Consider the following 22,860-nt stretch of genomic DNA (forward strand, 5'->3'; position numbering starts at 1 on the left):
CAGCCATCCAACCAAAGACTTGTGGAAAAATTCTTAGTGGGAACAGCAACAGAGAATAGAGGAACATCATTAAATATTATTCATATTTATAAAAGGGAAGTGACCTAAGAATTCACTGGTATTCTTAATTCTTACATTTCTAAATCCTTTGAGTGCTTGAACTCACAGCCCTAGAATTCTGTTAAGAGAACTTCTGTGTGTATGTTTCAGTTCTAGTTATAAAATAATTTTTAAAGAGAGATCAGGAATATAAGGCTACATAAACTCAAGAAATATCAGCCATAAATGAATTATATAAAAGTTATATAAACAAAACAAGCAAGATTTTTCTGGTCACTTAAACATCTTGGTTTCAGAGAGGCTTGTGAAATAGGTTGTGTAAAATTGTGAAACAGGTTATCTAAAATAAGATTTTCTCTTTATATTGCAATTTTTTCCCCCAGAATTTAGTATAAAAGATATATCAGATAATACAGTTCTTGTAAAATATGGTACCCTGAGTCCTTTCCTTGGAAATAGAACAATTATGCTGAGTCTGGCCGTTAATTAGTCCAATTAAATGTGAAGCCAGAGAAATAATTTCACTTCTGGCCATGAAATCCTGAGTATACTCCATTTCACTTTACAAATAAATGCTTCTAACTTGAAATATTTAGAACTGCATTATTCCTAAATATATCCAAATTCAAATCTAGTTCTTCCTCGAGAATTTGCAATACTCTGTTTAAATAGAGCTAATAAAATGAGCTTAATAAGAGCTAAAACATTAACTTTGGTGATACTATTATTGACATTTGGATGTTTAGAACAAAATTTGTGTGTATATATATATATTTGTATATATATACATAATAAGGCATTGTAGGTAGCTAGATAAGTAGCTGAGGCAGATGAGAAAAGTGGAGAGATCTTGTTCCTGTCTTTGGTACTAAATTCTTATCATAGCCTTTGCAGTTTATTTGCAAAGTCTGCATAGATTTTTGGATATTGGGATGCTGGCTTGATAGCTGAGTTTGGGATTCTGGACATTTCAAAATATTAGCCATCAGAAATAATTTTAGATAACATTGCCTAATTTTCCTCTTATTTATTTCCCAGGCTCATACAGAAAGTAAAAAGTTCATTCTCTTCAGGTTGGTATTTTTTTGGAACATCACCATAATTCTCTTCCTTTGACTTTGTAGCACCAACAGCCTTGTTATTTACCTTATGGTTTTCCATCTTCTAAATCAGGCAAACATTAGTAATTTTGGTAGAGATTTTAACTCAGCTGCAGTAGACCTTGCTCTCTATGCCCAGATGTGCCCAGCAGCACCCTGCTGGCTGGGGAGCACATCTCCCATGAAAGCACAGGGAATTGCAAGTATCAAAAAATGCCTTTAAATGGTAAGAAAGCACCTCAGGCTGCTGCCCAGACCACACTGGGTGCTTGAGCCAGCCTCTGGTAGTGTGTGAAGGGGAATTTGCTGGCTATGGACCTCTGGCCAGGGCTGCCTGAGACACTCAGGAGTCTGAGTGTTTACACAAGGATGGGGGGTTTAATTCTGTTTAATATGCACTGAAACCAGAACAAATTAACATATATGCTTCTTACTCTGGACTAATATTAAGATTTCCTGCTTTTAAAATACAGTCATCAGTCTTTTTACATGACACTGTTAAGAATATTTAATATGTGTATTTCCTTTAGAAAACAATATTTCTCCATGCTTAGCAAAACATTCCTGGAACAAGAAGTCATTCTGCATTTCACCCTTCCAGCCTCAGAAATCAACTGTGCTTGCTGCATGTGTGTTTTATTTTGTTTGGCTCCATTTTTCCCTTAGTGTGGAGATCAAAAAAGTGAAGCCATTCTGTAAAAATAAGGGCTATGTGGGTTGAAAGGAAAAAAAAAGGGAGAGAATGGGGAACATTTCATTCTTCGGGTTGTACCTAACAGCTTTATTAACAGTGTGCTTCAGATGTTTTGCATTAAGACTCAATATAGAGAATGCTGAATGAGTGCCAAAATCAAGAGTATTGTTGGATATATGCTATCACTGATTTATTCCTACATAAAATCGCTTGCCTGCAATTAAAGGTTCATTATTCTACCCTAAGACATAAGTAAACACTGATAATAAGGATTTAAATTATCATAATGGTTTTTATGAATTCTATCAATTTTTATTTTCTTAGTTTTATGCTTTTAACAGCCATTATATAGTGATATTGATATTGATAATTACTACAGACATACATTAAATATTCTGTTTTAGTCTCAACCCAGTATCCACCTGTACTAACAAGCAGTCTGACTGTCTTCCACAATCTGCTCCACCATTTTCTTATTGCACATTTTTATTTTTTATTCTAGATATCTATCTCTCTTACTTTTCCTGCCAAGTCTTGCCATTCTCTTACTTATTCCTGTGGCAAAAGGGCAGAAATGAAGGATTGAGGCAGGAAGGGAGGGAGGTAAGAGACGAGAAAAAAAAGATGTGCTGGTTTTCCAAGTGGAGGGATGATGATGCAGCTGCTGGAACACACTGACTTAGAACACTGTGACAGTTTTTTATCTATTTTTTCCTGTATTACCACATTTCAGTAGCCTCACAATCTTTTCCTCTTTCAAAACATCTCCATTTTGGCTCTGAGGGTGAAATGTCCTAGAAGGTTTGAGCTAAAAAATGTTAGGCTTTTAAGTAGACTCAGATTAATGAAGCTATACTTTTCCAAAAAAAAACTAATTTGAAAGTGATAAAAGACTTAAACTCTTGTTATTGACTTATTTTTCTTTGATTTTTGTATTTCAAAAGAGAGGGGTAATCACAAAAATAAAACTGTAAATACTATTTAATCAAATGAGCAAAGTGTAATAGCTATTTATCAATTAGAAAATCAAGAAGTAGAAAATACAAAAAGTTGCATAACCTTAATTCATTTTTCTAGACATGGCTATTGGTGATTTGGTGAAAATAAATGGTGCTGTCCCTACCCCAAGTTTACTGAGCTGCCTGCACAGCTCAAGCAACTGCCACATGGAGCAGCTCTTCCCCTCCCATTGCACTGCCTGGAGCAATAGCACAGTTTGTCCTTGGGACAGGTTAAAATGTTGTGGCCTTACATGCCAGCCCCCTACTGAGGCAACATTATATAGGATTTTATGGATTTCGATATGTATAAAATTCAGAGCTGATTGTATACCATAGGACTTTAACTGCTCTTTGTTAACTATTAATCACCACTGTGTGATTGTAGGGATTGTCAAACATTCACAGGTACAATCCTTGCTAAAAATGCTCTTCAGTGTGGAGACATCAGCATTTGCTTGATGTAATTTTCTTCATGCAATGTGAATTTCTACAGATTAAAAACACTTATCTCCTCTCAATTTTATATCCATAAAGCAAAGAGCAGTAATGGAGTGTATATTGCCTATATTCCCACGGTGCATTTCACCCATGTGATGGGCATTGTGTTTCAATGCCAGTTCTAGAGCCAAGAAGACAAGAAGTGCCATGATCAGGGTGTCCATGTGCCCCTTAATCTACTGTTCTGCATATTTTCTGGTATGTCACAGTATGCATTACTTAATCAAATGAGCAAACACATTTGTCCTCGGGAAAAGTGTACATTTGCAAGTAAAATGCAAAATATTTTTATGCAGAATCCATTTAATTTCTGAAGGCAATTCGTCTGCATATTTGGGTTTGGGGTTTTTTGTGAGTTGGCCCATTTGATTATGGTAATCCAGCAGTGTTGCTCTGTCTTCATTCTCATATTAAAAGCATATTTCTGATTAAAGAAACTTTCTTTATTTTTCTCCTTGGGAATGTATGCAGTTTGTACTGTATCATAGCTGGATATTTGTGAGCCTTGGTTAATTTTTCTTGTCAGTAGCCTTGAGGGGAAAAAAAGGATTTAATCAAATGATTTAACATTATCTAGGCAAGAACTAAGCAACCATGTTCATATTATTCTTGTGAGAACTTCATTAACCCCAATGAGAATATTCATCTGAATGAAATGAACAAGATTAAGCTTTCTGATTGCTAACTAGTTTCTGTGATGTCAAAATGGATGTCCATGTAGTCTGAATATTAAAAAGTGAGCTAAGGATAGAATTTTGATTCAGGCAATCATTCTTCTAATTTAAGTGTCTGATAACTCATAAAATGTTAAGGTTGTTTCTGATAATGCAATCTAGTAGCTCATCTATTTGAAAAATAAATTTGTCGGTCAATGTGGGAATTTTAGCACTTTTTCCCAAGGAATGTCCTTTGATTACATTTGTGCATGCAGGGTTGCAACCTCAAGGTGTGCGGTGACAGGAGTTTCTCCATTAACCAGAGAGAGACGTGATTTACAGCTGAACCATCTGGTGCAGTAAGACCTGGGACAGGGTTACAGAAGAATCCACTAAACCCTGAAAATTCAAAACTAAACTGAGACTTTGTCCTTTATTCATCAGATATCAGAAGTTCTTGCAACAAGTCTTACATAACCTGCAGTAGATGCTGTAATACATAAACAAATTGTATTGAGCTAAGAGAAAAAAAGAGTCAATGTCTTAACTGTGGATGTCTTTGGTTTCATGAATTTGGGTTTACTCCTGAAAAATAATTACCTTTTTAATGGTGACTGGTAGGAAAGATTTAAATAGGCTCAGTGTTAACAGATATATTTTCTCCCACATTTAGATTTTTATCCCTTGGGCAGAAAAAAGTAAATATTCATATTGCTGTGTTTATTAAAATTAGAACTCAACTACATATTTGCAGAAGTAGACTAAAACATTGCATCAAAAATAAAACTGAGGTTTTATTTAGTCATAGCAAGCACAAAGCAATTTCTTCCAGAAGAAATTCTGCATAAAACTCTGGTTTGTGTGGAAACTATATTTATTGACTTTTGTAATTAACTTCCTTTTCTCTTAGTCTACAAGTAAATATCTCTTTCATCAAATCCAGGGGACAGTGAAGAGACTCACATTTCACATAGGATGTACCTGCAGAAGGAACTGTAAATGCCAATACACGTTCCCTATGGCTCAATGTTTCTTCTGTTAAATCTGTCCTGTTACGAAGTAAAAATTGTGTTTCTGCTCTGCTTCTCAATGCTCCTCAGGGTCTCCAGAAGGGTTGTGGCAGCACTGCATGATGAGCCCTGTGCTCTCAGCCCAGCTGGTGGATGGGGTGCAGGGGACAGCCAGTGGAACAGGCAGCAGTACAGGGCAGCAGACAATCCAGACGTCAGCAGGTCATCATGAACTTTACTTGTCCCTAAGAACCAACAGTACTGTAGCTGATTATTTCTCAGAGTTGCAATCTGGGATTTTGTGGTCCACAGCCTGAAAGAGCTCCAGGGGCAGCAGTCTGTTATGCATCATTACCTTCTCTCTATTCTTTAATAAATGAGAAATAAAATACAGTGAATTATAGGATTGAGCAGCTAACCTGTGTTCTGCCAACAGTGCTAAGGCTCTCTACAGGCAGGGAAGGAAGGGGGCTTCATGTGTGCCTTTGGATACAATTCTGTCTTTGCTTGACCTCACCTGTCACCATTTTCCTGAGAGTGTTTCACACCTATTGTTGCCTCAGTACTCCTGGATGGCAGCAGGAATAATTAATTGCAGCTTCTAAAAGACCACTGGAGCAGTGCCTGTTGGTACCTTTTCTGACTGCTGTCAGACCTTGTGCTCTCTGCCCTGTGTAAACTGCTGTCCTTGCAAGGAGTGAGCCTTTCTCCCTTGATAGGCTTCATGGCAGCAGAGGGCTTGGTCCCTGTGTTTGACTGAAGTGGGTTCCTGACCTCTGCAGAGACACTCACTGCCCAATGGAAGGTAAACATCTCAAAGTTTTGGTGCTCGATCCAAAAGGATTTTATAATCATCAGATTTCTACTGAGAGCACGTATTTCCCAACTATGATACAGAAGATTAACTTCAAAAGAATTTTGGAAGGTGTTACATAAGTGCAAAAAACAAGCTGAATATATGCCCTTGATCAGAACTTGAAAAATAATTAGGAAACTGACTTCCTGGATTTCATCTCATATCCCACAAACACAGAAGCAGCAGGATGAGCATTTATCCAAGGCAGCCCAGCTGTTTGCAGAGCTGTGTTGGGACCTGGCTTGAAGGAGACAGGCTTTGGATCTCCACAGGACACACCTGCACCCCATGCACACAGCAGTCTCAGCATCACCACAAGGGCACAAACAGCTCAAAGAGGGCAGAAACACCTGAGCCCAGCACTGCTGACAGCCACCTGCACCTCAGCTGGGTTGATCCACAGGCTGAAAGACCAAAGGGGAAAAGATGGTGCAGGAACAGCGAGCAATGAGATGTCTCACCCCAAGCGCCCTATGAGCATTTGTTTCAAAGAACAGCTGTTTTCTATAAAGCTGCCTTGAAAATTGGTATCTTCCTACTTCTGAGAGAACGTGTTCACTTCATCTTTTTTACTCACAGAACCACTGTTGTTTCTTTACATTCTTGCCAGCCCTGCAGAGCCACCTCAGCATTGAGGAGGTGAACCAGAGTCTATTTTGGCATAAAGCAGAAAGGACACAGCTTGATCTCAGATTCCAGTGTGGATTTTCAGTGCTGGCAGTCAAGAAAGTCAAGGTTTTATTTGTAAATTAAGAGAGGGGTCAACAGGAAAGTCACTGGAGAAAAAAAAAGAAAAAAAGAAAAAAAGAAAAACCAATATGAAACCCTACCATGCCATTTATAGTCTCTTTATAGATGAGCGCACAGTTTGTGGAATGTAATTTGAGTTATAAATAATATTATTGTTTGTTTCAGCCAAAAAGCTGTAGCTCGTTCAATTAAGAGAATGGATATGCTTGTGTTGTGTTACTCATTTCTTCATTGTAAAATATATCTGTAATGATAATCTATGGAAATTTTATTGCAGTGACAAGGAAAATTATAATAAAAGAACTTATACAGATTTGTTCCAGTAAGAAAAATACCTGAGGATTATTTGATCTCCTTGTTCTCTTAAATCAAATATCTGCAAACAAACAAACCAACCAACCCTATGCCAAAAAAAAAAAAAAACAAACAAAAAACCAGTAACTCAAACCTGGAAAAAACAAAAAAAAACCCCAAAAAATAAAAAAACAAACCTACAAAACAAAAGCCAAACAAATTGTAAAGAAATATAAATAAGGGAAGAAATGTCCATCAACAGATTTGATTATGGAGTTCAGTGTTAGAAAGAGACCCTTTGTTCAAATCTGGGAGAGAAACTTAATAATTTTTAGTCATTTTCTAAATCTATTCAGCTCTCAGGGTGTCCCATTCCCTCTGGTGGTGTGAGGAGCAGCTGTGAGCCACATAATATTATACCAATCCTTAATTCTTGCATATTTCAAGCACCACTGATGAGGAAATACTATATAATGTCAAACAGAAATGCTCACTGTAAAAGAGAAAGAAACATTCTTTTTGAAATATTTCCATTGAAAACACCATGCAAAAACAAGATACAGCAAGTAATAAGTCACACTGTCCAGAAACCTGAGATGACAATAACAAAACATTCATGGTACTTCTCTGAGCCATGTAATGCTGACATTTCATTTTTACAAAGCTTATGATTTTTTCTTCCTATTAAAAAAAAAATTAAGACATTCAGTTTTAAGAAAAATAAAACATTAAGCACTACAAAACAGAAGTTTTAACACCAGGTTGCAATATGTGGAATAGATTGCTTTCATCAGGGGTAAGGCTGGTGGGGGAAAAGTCAATATGAAATACATTCTTGAGAAGGAAGGATAATGAGGAGAGGGGATGTGATTTTGCTTTTAATGAATGGGTTCACCCAGTAAATATCTACAACAACATGTATAGCAGGAAGTCATGAACTATTTCCACAGCTCCATAAGTGGCTGTTGCTTTGGACAGGGAAAAGGCAAGGTGTGGGAGACAGGCAGGGCTCTCTCTCCCTGGAGAGTGGATCCAGAGACCAAAGACCAAGCTCTGGTCTGTCCTGGTGTCAAAGCCATTTTCAATTAATGGAAATAGTTATAAATAGAAACTCTGTTGAATTCAGGGTCTCAGAAGCAGTTGAACTTGATGCTGGCCTCATCCCACCAGTGAATGTCACGAGTTTCAGAAAATGGTTTGTTTGGAGAGCCATATAGGCAGACCACTTATTTTGATACAGTTTGTGAAGGGTTTAGTGATCTGGATTTACAATAGCAAGTACAAGGGTGGTTATATCCCTGTGAAAGTTAATCACAAGGGTCTCTAGCTAATATGAGAAACTCAATGCCATGGTGACTAGGCTATTTCCATCAGTTAAACTGAAGTAAGTGTGTATGCCTGGGAAGTAATGAGAAGTAATTTAAAATATTATTGATTTATAATAAACATATGTTGGCAAAATTAATATTATAATTTCAACCATCTGAAATCCACAAACAGTGTTTCCTCATTTCTGCAGCTTGTAAACTTAAAGTGGGTGTATCTTGAATCAATCAGCCAGGCAAAAAAAATAAATAAAAATAAAACCACAAGCAAGTCAAAAAATACCTAGGAGGACTAAAGATATAAAGAAGCCAAGGAAGAGCTCAAATACACTGTGACAATCTCTGCCAGCACAGAGTCACAATTAACATTAACCTTAACCTGAGCAAACTCAAAACTGAGCACAGTGAGCAGCTTAAAGAAAGTTTTGGATGATAGCAAAGGTGGAAATTGTCACATAACTTCTCAGACAGGGTTTCATCCACCCTGACTGAACCACCTCTTCTCACCTGAGCAGCTGCATGTTTTGCACCAAGAGTTAGCCATGGCAAGGGAATAAAAATTGAAAGAAAAATAAGTTGCATATTAGGGGATGCATTTTGTCAGTAGATTTTTTTTAAACAGAATTTTTAACATCTTCAATGAACAAACTTGTTCGTTTGTAAGAATAAAAACCATTTCCTTCTGAAAAAATGTAGGTATGAAGATTGACAATGAGGGCTTAATAAAATGCTTTGAGGTTTTAATTAAACCTCTTCCTCTGCTACCAAAAATATTCCATATTTATTTAGAGTTCCTGCATTTGTGCACCACAGAGACAAAACCTTGAACAGTGATAAAAGAATGGGTGGAAAAAAGTTTATGTAGCAGTCCAGAATACTTCTTGTCTTCTTTATCAATCATCCCAGGCAATGTGAGAAAACAGGTGCTCCCCCTCTACAACTGAAATCTGGCAAAAGACAATAGAGTTGCTTAATATCAAGAAAAAACCCGAAACAACATAATCACTTAGTTCTTTTTGCATGACTAAATTCTGCCACAAATTTTTGGGTAATGTATAAGAAAGACACAGCAGCAAAACTTAATTTCAGGAGGTATCCCACTGGATATCATCAGTATCTCACCTTAGGCACTGACTAAGTGGTTTGAAGGTGAAAATGAAAACACTTATAGGAAAAAAAAAAACAACAACAACAACCAAGTAGGACGTTTGTAAATACAATGACAGTTTTTTATGCAAAACAGGAAAAACCAACCTGAATAAAGATAAATGGAAGGGACATATATTAGATGATAAAATTCAAGATGCAGAAGGATTATGAAGAAGAAACAGTAAAGTGTCTAAAAGTAGGGGGAAAGACTGTTTAGAAGAAAACTTACTTCCAACTTTAACTCTATTCAAAAAATTCTGCTGAACATGTTATGTTGAACACTAATATTATTGCAAGATCTCAGAACATCAGCAGCAGGTAGTTCAAAACAGATAGGTGAGTTGCCTGGATTCCTAGGGAGTGTAAGGAATCACAACAATATTTACAAGGAGCTCAATGGTGTGTTTGTCACTACTTTTACTATAGTGAATTGGGGAATCAGAATCATCTAAACTTATATTTTGAGCCAAAAATCATAACACAATGACAATATCCAGTAATACATTAATTTACAGAGCAGCAAGTTATAACTCTTTTGTTATACTGTATGGCAAAGTGGTTTTGAAACACAATTTGGAACTGATAGTTGTTTGCCTCATATTCATGTGTATTTCTTCAGAAACATTTGCTGTATCTTAGAAGCAGCATATCTGCAATGTGTTGCAGGGGTTGCTATGGTGAGTTCACATCTCTTATTTAATCCTGTACCTGAGTAAATACACATTGTAACAACCTCTGTTAAAGGTGCTATTAGTAAAGTTATGTCAGCATTTCTGTGAAAAATACTTGTTTTCCTGTAATGAGTTGGCCAAAACACAAAAAACCTATTCCTAAACCAAATCCACAGAATCCCTTTGTACTCTTCCAGTGTATTTTTAGCCCAGCATAAATACCTTTCCAAAGTCTTCAGTCATAAAAATCAAATTAAAAAATCAATACATTTGTTTCTATTCTTTAGTAGTTAGTAATTTTGATTACAGTTATGGGATTTCTCATTTGGAAAAACCTTTAGGAAAATTTGGGGATGAGTTTCCATTTCACTGTTTCAGCTGGTACCAGTGGTCCTTCAGTCAGGCATTAATTGCAGCACTTGTTTTGCAGCCCATCTCTACTGCCAGAATCACATAAAGACACTTCTGTGTAAAGGAGAACCAGGCCCTTAGTTCTTGTATTTAATGATTCCATTTAACTAAATGACATCAGAAATGTAACCTGTAGACTCCAGTGCATTCCTTTTGAGCAATTACTTGAGTGATTTTCCAGCCTAATGTTTATGAAATGGGTGCTTAGTTGGAAGTAATTGAATACTTTTATCTTTTTGGCACCTATTTACTGTCCTAATCATTTGCTCTGAAAAAGAGCGAGGAGGTTTCTGAGAGTATTTTTCTCCATGAGCTACCCTGTGTATGTCAGGACAATTCTTGTATGCATTTTTAGGTTTACCTGATTAAATGTTTTCCTTTCATGGGCATTTTTAACCAATTTTTGAGGGAAATGTCTATATTTGACAAAATCTCTTACAACGGATAATAAAAATTTTGAAGCAAAATTGCTACCAAAATATTTCTAAATACATATGTGTTTACTCAAACTGTAGGTTTTAAGGACCCCAGTGGAAAAGTCAGAATTTACCATAAAAAACCAAATGGTCCATAAGGTCTGATTATCATCCTGGGACTTGCTTGTGTGCTTCCATGTTGACCTTGTAAAAACTGTACTTTAAAGGGAAACACTTTCTCCTCTGCTTCATGCCAGTCAGTAAGAGTGGATGGTCATTTCTGAAATGGATAAACAGTGTGTATAAACAGACACATCTTCCTCAAAAGTCAGGAAGAACATGGTTGGATGGAGAAACTCAGATCACAAATGTGCATCATTAGCAGGTAATGAGAAGGGATAGTTATTTTTTGAGAATTTACTCCAACAGTCAGAAAGAGAAAAGTGTGATAGGTTCAGACGTTGCCCTGGCATGCACCATAGAAGTTTGGTTTGTTTTTTTTTTACACAGCTTAAATTAGGGCCCTTCATGTTAAATGGAATCATAGATATTGTTGAAATAATGTTGATTGTGTTTTGTGCTCCAAGTTTTAAATGCTTCTGTGTTTGGATGTTACTGTCCAACTTGTTGCTCAGTTCCTGCATAGGACAGACTTCACGCTCTACAAAATCAAATGCTACAGGACTAGAAGTGAGAAATGTCCTTCCAATCATCTGCTGTAAGGCCTTCATACCAAACACAAGTCAATATCTGACATGGCAGTTTTAGGGTCAAAAGCAACAACACTAAAAATTTTAGAAAATGCTGTCCAATGACACAAACATAGGAATAGGAATATAGTGAATAGAACATAGTGAATTTCACCTTTCTTGTGGCATGTGACTAAGTAGAACATGACTAAGGTACCAGTCTACCCACATTTCAAAAGAATTATCACTAAGAAGACGAGTAATTAAATTTTTTTTCATTTATTGGGATATTCTCTATTCATATTTTCCATACCAATATTCTTCAGCTGTATTAATAAATGTACAAAGAAATCCTCTTTAGACAGTAAGTCATCATGTTGTCTCTTTCTGTCACTTGTGCATAGAAGAACTGGAGCAAAGGAGGACTGGAATGAATTAAATAAGTTCCATATTAAGGATCTTTATTGGAAAAATTTCACCCCAAATGTAAATACTCATGTAATATCACCAGGGTAAAGCCTGGTAGCTCTGTCCATCTCATGTATGATAAGACACAAATGAGTTTTTTCAAATAAATAGATTCCAGAACACAGCATCTGAGCTCTCTGGAGAAAACCAATACAAAATGGCAAGTTTCACCACAGGAATGTGTTAAAAGCCACCTCCCACCATCCCTTAGGCAGTCACTGTGTACATGTTGAAACAGTTGACACCTCTGGCTTACTCATGGCCATTATCTTTAGAATAGATTCAAAGTTTAACCTTGAGAATAGAATAGAATAGAATAGAATAGAATAGAATAGAATAGAATAGAATAGAATAGAATAGAATAGAATAGAATAGAATAGAATGAAGAAATTTTTTAAAAATCTAGGTACATGGTTAAAAATTTGTACCAGCATGATATAATTTGTTGTATGTATCACTCTTCAGAGTCACAATAGATTGTTTTAAAGTTACCAATATGTATTCATTGCTTTTGCTTAGTGGTAAATCCAGAACGTCTTAGTGACAGTCACTGGTGGCTAAAATTCTTTTCTGTTTCCTTCTTTATGCCAGAAAATTTCAGATTAAGTTAGAAACAGGTATTCCAGACCTTGGAAGTTGTGGAACAGACACCCTTGGTCCATAATTTGACATTATTTTCATCTACTACTGTGAACTATTAGAACCAGAAACCAAAAGCATCAAAACTACAGTATGATGATTTTCATTATTATCCACAAGTGTGAAGTATAGAGAAAGGAAAGATTCATTATCCTGTCAGTATTTTAAATTTCACTGTCCTATCATGGAAAACACAACCTTGTGCAAAATAACAGATGCTGAATCACATCATGCTAAAGAGTTCAGAGTTTGAAGGAGGAAATCAAAAATGTAAGAGTTATGTAATTAAGAAACGTATAAAGAATATTTAAGAATATTGCATTGTTAGCTATCCAATTATAAGATGAATGTTCATGCAGCATATTGGCCAACAAAAAATTTCTACAAACACCAACTGATTGTCATAAAATCATTGTGAAATAGGGAGAAAATTATTGTCACATTTTCCTTCTCATCAGAACTGAAAATTAGGTCTTAAAACATCGCTCACATCATTACCACTGTTGGGTCTTGAAAATCATAGTAGTACCAGTCATGATTAACATCTGGTCTTGATTATTCAGTTTGGATTTCATAGCCAACATGAAAAGTTTCTCTATACACTATCAAACCATCATTTTGCTTCAAGACATAGTTTTCTTCAAAGTAATTAGAAAATTTCAAAACATTACAACTAAAGGTATAAAATCCTGTTTCCCTAGAAATCTAAAAAATTATCTTCATTCACAAAGCAATTACTAATAATTTCCTAATTTTCTCTTTTTTCTCCTTTAATTTGTCCAGAAATTGGATCTGAAAATTTAAAAGTAATTTTTCAGAAATTGCTATAAAAGTCATTGCAGGGGATGAGAAAGGATGGGGTAAGTTAGCCAGAGCCAGAAAATTCCACTATGAAACCAAAAATTGCTGGATGCTGCAGGAAGATGTATTTTTAGTATATTTCCTTTTTACAGTGAAAAACTTAGGGGATGATAAGGCTACTCAGACAGACCTTTGCCAGTAACAAGACTTTAGTCTGAATAAATATCTCAGAATTCAGCCCATGTTTCTACTTTATGATTTATTGCCTACAAACTCCAAAGCAAGTGAAAACACAGGGCAAACAAAAGAGTAAGAGGTTAATGGACATTTGAAGCAGGTGTGACAGAACTTCACACATCTTAAAAACATGACTCATCTTGCACCTTTTTGTTTCTCTTTTACCATGGAAAATATAATTCCTACTCTGAGAAAGTTTATTTTTGGCCACCTAGTGTACCCTCAGATCACATCCCTCTCCGTGTGAGGGTGAAGTTTGTCCCATGCTGCCCACAGGAGTAGAAGGGACACTGAGTCAAGTCTTTTCTGACAATTTGTACCATTGTCCAGTGGTGGAGGAGAAGGTGAGTGACACCATCTCAGATCACCATTCCTGATCCCTTTGGTTTTGGAGAATGGTTGCACAAACCAGTTCTAAGAGAGAAGGAGAACTTTAGAAATTTCTTCTGCCAGTTGGAGTTGTTCACTGGGTTAAGGGTCTCCTATCCATAAAATGGCAGAGGAAAGGCTAAAACAGAGTCCAGGAAGAAAGTGTAAAGAGTGACAGGCTCAAGAGACACAAATTTTCCCCTCTAGAGGAAAGCATCAAACTTAGCACAGAACTGGAGCATTTGAAAAAAATCTCTGTTATCACTGCTCCTTATCAGGATGCTGCATGAAACTTAGTGTTGCACACATCATAAACCCATGTTAGAAATCTCAGTCGTTTACAGCTTAACATAAATCAGAACCAGACTGAAACACATCTTATAGCCTGGAGTTACAGTCTCAATACAAGAAATATTTGTTTCCTCTTGCCAAAGTGGTGAAGCTAAAGTAGCAGATCTTTAACCTCAAGCCAAATATGGACAATAAGGAGTTCTATGCACAAACACTTCTAGAAATAGAAGTATATTCATTTTCAAATAGAAATATCACTGAGCAGTACTCACAGACATTGCATCTGTACAGGAGATGGACATTTTCCACCTTCATAATTACACAGGACTATAGAAAACAAATTTCTCACTTACCACATAGCACTACTTGCAATAACAAAACAAATTTTATCTTCTGAGTCTCCTTATTTTGCTGGAATGGAGGTGGGGAAAAACACAGCTCAGTTCATCAACATGTTTAAATAGTGTCTTTGAGAAAGGATTCAGAAGCAAATATGTACCCTTGCACTGGGCAGCTGCTCTTGTGGATTTCCAGTTAAACAAACACCTATTGCAAGGTATGTCTCGTAAAGAGGTTGTTGTCTCTAGGTTTTTTCTAGGGTCACGGTCATCACCTGGGAATTGTGGCTTTCAGATTTATGAAATTACTAGTTGATATTTGTGCACATTTGCAAAACAGTATAATGAACAGTAGTGGTGTATGAATATGCAGCACATACAAGAAAACATTAATTTCCTGTGAGAAGTTTTTTTTCCAGGTTTTACTTCAAACTCTACTTAACAGAGTCAAGCAGAGTAAGCAACAAAACTTATACCATGTTAAATTATTTTTAACATTTGAGGGGGAAAAAAGGGAAAGGAAACTAGTGGTGACTAAATGATTAATAAATAATACAGCTCTGTTTTAGCAATGCCTGTATATTTAATTTCTGATGATTTTCAACAGGAAAGAGCAGAGTAAAGAATTATGATTCTTTGCAAAAATGGTGCCTGTCATTGCACTGGGCTCACAGTCCTACCTGCCATGTTCATTCAATCTGTTGAGCCAAGAAAAAATTTTACTATTAGGAAATATTAATTGTATCCTTGAAGTCAAGAGCCACCTTTAGTACTTTAGGGGTTTTCAGTTAAATAAAAGCTAATATACTAATAGATTTTTCTCATTAAGTACTATCTTAACCAGCATGGTAGACACATTTGTTTTCAACTTTAGAAAAACAAAATTTGCCAATTTAGAGATTTTTTTTCTGTGCTTCCACAACTGGACAGAATTGCAAGGTCTCAGCTACTGCCAAGCCTCTGTACTTGCTTCTGAGTTAGTGCTCAAAGTGAAGTGAAGTGTCTGACTTCTTGTCTCTGATTTTTAGCAGCTGTGTTTGAATTGCAAGTTTGAATGACAATTATCTCACTTTGACAGAAGCTTGATTACTTGGGCTATGAAAAGAGTCTTTATTCTGTTTTGTACTAAACAGTTTTTTTTTTTTTATCACAGGTTTTTAGCATTAACTCTTACTTGTTCTTTAACAGTCACAACTACTATTTTTAAATTAAACAAAAAATATTAGGTGTCTGTGCCTTATTATTTAGTTACTTCTTGGACTTTCTTATTTTGATGAAGTTTTAGCACAGCTAAAATACAAAACCAAATTTTTCCAAGAGTTTTAGTGAGCAAGGGCTTTGATAAACTCTGTTAATTTAGGATTAAAGAGAGAACTAAAAGCCCAAAGTAAAGGCCCTTTGAGAGCAGTGGGGGATGAGTAATGGAAAATGTTCTTGCTGTGGAATAATCAGAGTGTAATTGCAAAAAGAACCAATCTTTCATTAATTGCAAAGGCAGTAAACTCAATCAGTCATAGTGTCAAAATATTGCAGTTCTGTTGAAGAATTTTATTGAACTAATTGATTTAATTGTTTTAAGTAATGCCATTATAAGAGTCATTATTAAGACACATTATTCTCAATATAATTTTCTGAAACATAAAAACTTTTTACGAGGAAAGTGATTTTCATTTTAAAAAAAATGAGGCAATGGTTTTGATTTAAAAGAGCATCTTGATTAGGCTATGCTTTATTATAAACTACCAGTACTTCATTTTGGATGTCAACATAGACAATGTGAAGCACTTTGTAAGTTAGGGGTTCTTTAGGTACATTTAACCTAGTTTAAACAGGTCTGATGGCATTTTCTGAGTCGGAAAATATGTTTCATCTAATCTGCCTAATCCAGATATAATGGACCAGGGATGTTTGTCTTGTGATTTTGCACACCCTCCCTCCACTCCCTTTTAGCCATGAGGGGATATTGTACAAGTGCTGTAATTTTCTTGCTAGTTCCAGAATTAATTTAACTGTAATAACCAGTCCTGGCTTACCTTCCAGCCCTCTGCCTGCTTATTGCCATTTGCACCTCACTTTCCCATCTGCCAGATGTTCATGCAGCCACACAGTGGGAACAGGACAACACTCTGGGTTAAAACTAACCTTTTTTTCTTTTTTTCCCTCCCATACATATATATTACTATTTGCAGTCCTTGGGGAAGCAAAGAGAATGAAAGCACTGATTGGGTCAGTGGGGAGTTGGCACTGCCTCTTTTAGCATCAGCATTTGCTTATGTTGACTTAAGGGAGTTGTGGGACTACAGAATTAGCATCATTCCTATGAGGCTCAAACCCAGCTGGAATCTATGGAGCAGGAAACAGGAACCCAGATACGTCAGCCACTGGTTCCCTTCCTCTCCCAACAGTGTTTGGGCTGAATGAAAAATTCATCTATTGACACCTGTTGTGATGCAATATCTCTTAAATTCAGTGTCAGAGGGAGAATGCTGCATGTAACCCTATACAAACTGCAAATGCAGTATCCTGGCTGTGTCTGGGTAATCTTTCTGGTCTGTGACAGTGACAATAAATATTGACATCATTGCTAAGCCAAGCAAAGTGCTTGAGAGGCTTTCATGTAACCCTGAACCTTCCACCTGTTTCTGGCAATACTCCTCTGGTTATGGAGTCACAGACAAACCTGATGACGTAAGTTTTTGAGGGGAGGGTAATGCAACCTATTAGATAAAATGGCAGAAATCAGGGGAAACACATTTCTAGATAGCACTTGTCCAAAGGTAGAGCTTGCAAGTCTTTCAGAAGGGGTACAAAATCAAGGAGTTACAACAGTGACTGAGTTCTCATAAGATGATTTTCTTTGTTATTTGTGTTCAGAATGCCACTTGACAGACTTCCTGCCATAGATTGTAGAGTCAGTGTAGCTTAGGGTTCAAAAGGCTTTGGCTAAAATGCCTTAAAAGCTTATTGGTTGAAATTATGTAGAAACTCACTGCAGCTGCAACATGAAAATAGGGTTGTCATTAATGTTGCTTTATCACTGTTATTTTTAGCTATTATATATATATTTCTCCTATGGTTTTTCCTCTCAATCAAACATTATTATACTATAGTATATATACATGTATATGTATAACAACCATACAGGCAGGTAGTACATAACTCTCTCTACTTCACATATTTGAGGATAGAATAGAGCTTAAAACTCGGGAAATCTTAGGATTGGAAGTCATTAAGGCTTTCACTTCCCCGTGAAAGGCCTCTCAGGACTAGGTGTGGTACTGAGAGGGAGAGGACACTGTTGGGTCAGATACAGGCTACCACCACATGAGGCTGCTAAACTCGGTGGATCAGTGGCGTGACGAGAGAGAGAAAAGCCTTGCAGAATTTTCACAATTTGGTCAGTGCAAAAGTATGTTTTGCACAAGGTAGCAGGAGGGATATAAAAACATGACAGTGTAATAAACATGTTTCAGCTAGTATAATAAACAGAATTTGGAGCTTTCAGAGCTGAGCCAGATTTCTCTTTCAAAGGAGGAAAAGTGCATAGCCAGGCATTGTCTCATATGACAAATGATAATAATGAGCAATAACAATAACATGAATCATAGTTATAAGTCATCTGGTGATTTAATTTATTTTTTTTTTACAAACTATGAAGCATTATAGAAAGTCACTTCCATGGGTGCAGTATGCTATCAAAAGAAGTATGTGGAACTGATCAAAGGTTTTCTAGCTATGAAGTTTCAAAAGAAAAATATTGTAGGAACAAGAATATGTCACATAGAGCATGTTTTAAACCTTTTTTGCATTTCATGTTGTTTCATGTGGCTTTGTACCTCATTAAATAGCTGATAAATAGCAGACAGCTTTTCCTGAGGACTTTTCATGCTCCTCTGCTGCTTAGCCTTGAATGTTCTCATCCCTATGAAGTCCAAATGAAAGAGAGATGTGCTACATTGCCAGTTCTGCAGACTGAGGACTGCGGAGCAGAGAGTGGATTAAATCCATCAAGGACATTGCCACACCTGACCCTGAGCAGTTGTGAGTTTATGTGAGAGGTGTGTTTTGGACAAACATGCACCAGCACTGCCCATGCTCAAAGTCAGTCCAGCCCTTAGGAGTGCAACAGAGGACAACTGAAGCTTTGTTAGGCTGTCACATCCCACACCAGTATGTGCATGCCTGGTGTCTTTTGAACAGATTAGGCAGATTGAATAGTAAATAATCTTTGGTTTTGCAGAGCCTGAGTTGCCTGGGTGCTGAGATGCTTAGCCCTGCCCAGGCAGTGGCCATGCCAGAAAAGACACTCTCTGGGGAAAATATCAGTGCCTAGGACATTGATGTGTGAGCACTGGCTGCCACTCTGGTACCTAAGCTCTCCATGAATGTTGCCTTAGAGGTGTATTCAATAAGGATGAAAAGTCTGCAGCAGAACCAGGAATTAAGTTTTTTTCCTGGACAAACTGCAGGACCCCTTGTGAGTACTCTGGGAGAACAGCAGTTCCCTCTCTGCCAGAAGAGTTTAATGGGCTCAGACACTACTGGGCCAGAAATGCATTGGTTTCACCTCTCTTTCTCTGATTTTAATAAATGGGAAATTGTTGTGACAACACCCACAAGTCTGCAAAGGCGTGCTTTTACCCTTGTGTGAACACAAACCTTTTTAAGAAAGATATCTCATTGTGACTGCTTCTAGAGCTGACTCTGCTTTCAGAGTCTGAGAAATGTTAAGTGGTGCAAAGAATTATATACTGTTCAGATAGCACACTGGTCTCCCACAAAGTCTGCTAATGAAAGAGGAAACTGATTGTTTTCTCAGGCTGGTTTTAATTGTATCTGGTTTACATTAACGTTACTTTTATAAACAGAACTGTAATTCTGATAACTAAGTTTCACCAGTGATACTGGTGAATATCCCTACTCATCCTTATTTCTGCAGGCTAAGTCCTTCAATCTTACCTTTGATGCCTTGCACTCCACCACCATCTTGTTGTACTCCTCCTTGGGGGAGCAAAACTCAAAATTGCCTGAAGGAAGGGGATAATCTCTCCCACACCTTTGACCTGCTGGCTGTACTCCAGCAAATACAATCCAGATGGTTTAATGAGTCTTCCAGGCCTTCACTCTGTGACCAGGGGATTAGGAGTCATGATGGCCAGGCCTCCCATCCCAGCACATCCTGCTGGCACATATAGAAGCATTTGAAACTGTACTCTACTGAACAAACACAGGGTCCTCTGGCTCACTAAACATGAACAAAAATGAATGTATGTGTTCCACGTGCTTCCTGTGAAATAATGAGCAGTGAGCTCTTCCCAGTCTGTGTGGCTGGGAGTGTGTTTATCTCACAGTAGATCACTGCAGGTACGGGCTGCAGTGGACACCTCTGGTCATGCAATGGGACAGGCACTGGCCCCCAGCAAAGAGGGATCCATAAGCATGTCATCCTGCTGGAAACCTTTCCTTACTCACAGCTGAAGGGCCTGCATGAGAGGTGCAGCAGAGGTGAAATGTTCTGGAAGGTTGGATCTGAGCTGGGCCAGTTCTGATGAATTGTTCAGGATTTAGCAAGTCATTGCAGCTCCTGCAGAAATTAGCCTCCTAAAATAAGGAAGGACAACAAAATACTAAACAAAGTTTAGCTCCTTTTCTTTTTGGTCCTACATGTTTTCCAGATCCTAAAAGAAGCAGAGGTTCCAAAGGCATGCCTAGTATGATGCTCCTAGAGCTCCTGAGTCTCAGCAACTCTCCATGCTAAAGCTCACGTGTCAAACCAGTGGTACATTCGAGAGCCTGAATCTCTTGCATTTGGGCAGAACACGGCAGCAGATGTGAGAAACCTCGGGCACTCTGTTGTCTGCTGAAAATGCTGTTCTCTACCCTTAACAAAAGGCAGAGTGAAAAGAGACTGGATAAATTGCAATAAGACTTCTCATATATTTCAGTACAGAAAGGGATATAATAGCTGACTATTACTCAGCTAATATTTTTAAAAATACATAAAATCATAGTTTTATACTCTGTAATATACAGCAGCACCAATCTACTACTTAGTGAATTCATCATTCTTTTGCCATGCAGCTTTGTTTGCTCAGCTTCATTCCATGTAGAGTATGGACAATATGTTCTTTCTAGCACAAATGGACAGTTTCAGAGCAAACAATAGACACAGGCTTGTGGTGAAAATATTCAGGTAACCTCTGCCTTTTCTCAGGCAATGCTTGAAGCCAGGAATAATTGCCCTGACAGTGCAAGATGCTCCCAAATATATTCTGAACATAATGGAGGAGGAAAATAGCACCACTGAAATAATTTTTTTAGGTGAAGATGTAGAACAACAGAAGGCATGGGGTAAAAATCTAGAGGGCGTTTTTCCTCTGTTCCTGACGTTATTCAAATAGAAAGAAAACAAACAAAAAAAAAAGTTGTTGGCAAGTTCTTCTTCGAAGTAGTATGAGTAATATTTTATATCCTTCCCAAAGCCTGGACTCATACTGCAAGCCTTTAAGCAGCAGTCTGAAGTGCATTAAAGAAGCTAGCTAGTGACCATAAGCCCCTTCTAGGGGGTTTGAATCATTCTCAGTCATGTTCCTCTCTCCCTCTATTGAGACTATAGACACTGAGGTAAATTGCTTCCATTCTTAGTCATTGCAGTGAATTCCCTTTTGCCAGGCGTTATGAACCTCCAGTTTTCCTTTTTAGTTAAAAATATTGGGCAGCAATAAATACACTCTGCAGTGGCAGAAATTATTGCAACAGGGAGAGGTAGTAATGTGACAAAAGATATATTCTGTGCTGTCAGTAGTTATACTTCATATTATAAGCACATACTATATATAATATTTTTATATAATACATTATTTATATACATATCTAACATTTTATAATTCAAAAAGTACAGTAGAAAAGCAGTTAATATATGGTAAATTATAGTCATGACTCTGAAACTTGTGTTTGTTATTAGGAATCCTATTTAATAAATTAATCACATGGACCTTATTTATTTTTTTTTTCAGCTCTTCCTCTTAGTTCACTTAGCTCACTTAGTCCACTTAGTTCACTTAGTAGCCAATTGCAAATGCAGCTTTGCATACTTGCCCTGTGAAGATCATTATTGCCAGAGAGACTGAAATAAACTTAGGGATAAGAAGAAATTCTGGTTTTGGAAAGAAACACAGGATGTTACAACATTTCTCAGAACATGCCAGTTATTCTGATACACAGAACTTAATATATTTACCAAACATCCTCAGTTTTGTTTTGCAAATTTGTGAATATTAGTATTTTAAAAGATCACTTTGAGCTCTTTTGTGGGTAGTTATATATTTACAGTGTGTGTGTGTGAAGACAAAAAGACCACTTAAGGCAAAACCTGCCCACTTTCTTCAGGAAATATCTTCAACAAGTCAATGGACCATTGAATGCCTCGGAAAGTCTTTTTTATAACTTGTTTCTGGCATATGGAATGTTGTTTGTCTAGTGTCTGGCCATGTCTCACCTACATGCATTCCTGCCATCAGTATTTTTGAGAGCATTTTTAATATCTTCGTGTCTGTGTCTGTGGCACACTGAGCAGTTTCACAGACTCATCAAAACTCTGGTTGTGAAGGAATTGTGGAAAGCAGTGGATCCAGCCTCCTCCACACCAACACCAGGTCATCTCAGACACGACTTTGCCTTGTAAAGCCTCAAAAACCTTTCCAGACTTTTCTATATTGAAAAGTTAAAATGTTTCTGTCCAACTGAAATCATGCAGCACCTTGAATTTGCAGGATTTGAGTGCGAATTCAGGTTGCTTGAGATGCAGGAGGTATCACTGCCCCTCTTGGCCTTAAACATTAAAAAACTGAGAAAAAACTCTAATCTTCAATGTGTACTTCTAAGGGTAAAATAAGAGTCAAATAATACTGAAAATATCCCTGCAAAAGAACTTCTAAACCTTTTAAGGTGGGTTTTGGACCTCTGTATATATGGATATGTAGGGACAGGTGCTTTGAATGCAGCTGGTTTATCATCACTAGGATTACTTTTACTTGTAGTGTATTAGTGCTGAGCAGACAGCCACAACAAAATTGCAAAATACACTTCAGTTTACCCTGCACACTGTCTCAGTGCCAATGACAATGAGCACAGAGTG

General features: G+C 37.1%; 1 long non-coding RNA gene across 1 annotated transcript; it reads right to left on the reverse strand.

Annotated features, from left to right (window-relative positions):
* Nucleotides 1–5,687: 5,687 nt before the first annotated feature.
* On the reverse strand, nt 5,688–16,847 carry LOC306801664. Its single transcript, XR_013774154.1, has 4 exons — nt 16,757–16,847; nt 14,739–15,421; nt 13,178–13,325; nt 5,688–6,651 (listed from the first exon to the last, which is right to left on the reverse strand). It is a non-coding gene; the product is annotated as an uncharacterized lncRNA (long non-coding RNA).
* Between the last annotated feature and the right edge of the window lie 6,013 nt (nt 16,848–22,860).

The sequence above is a fragment of the Erithacus rubecula genome (genome assembly GCF_903797595.1).
Source record: "Erithacus rubecula genome assembly, chromosome: 4".
Lineage (NCBI taxonomy): Eukaryota > Metazoa > Chordata > Aves > Passeriformes > Muscicapidae > Erithacus > Erithacus rubecula.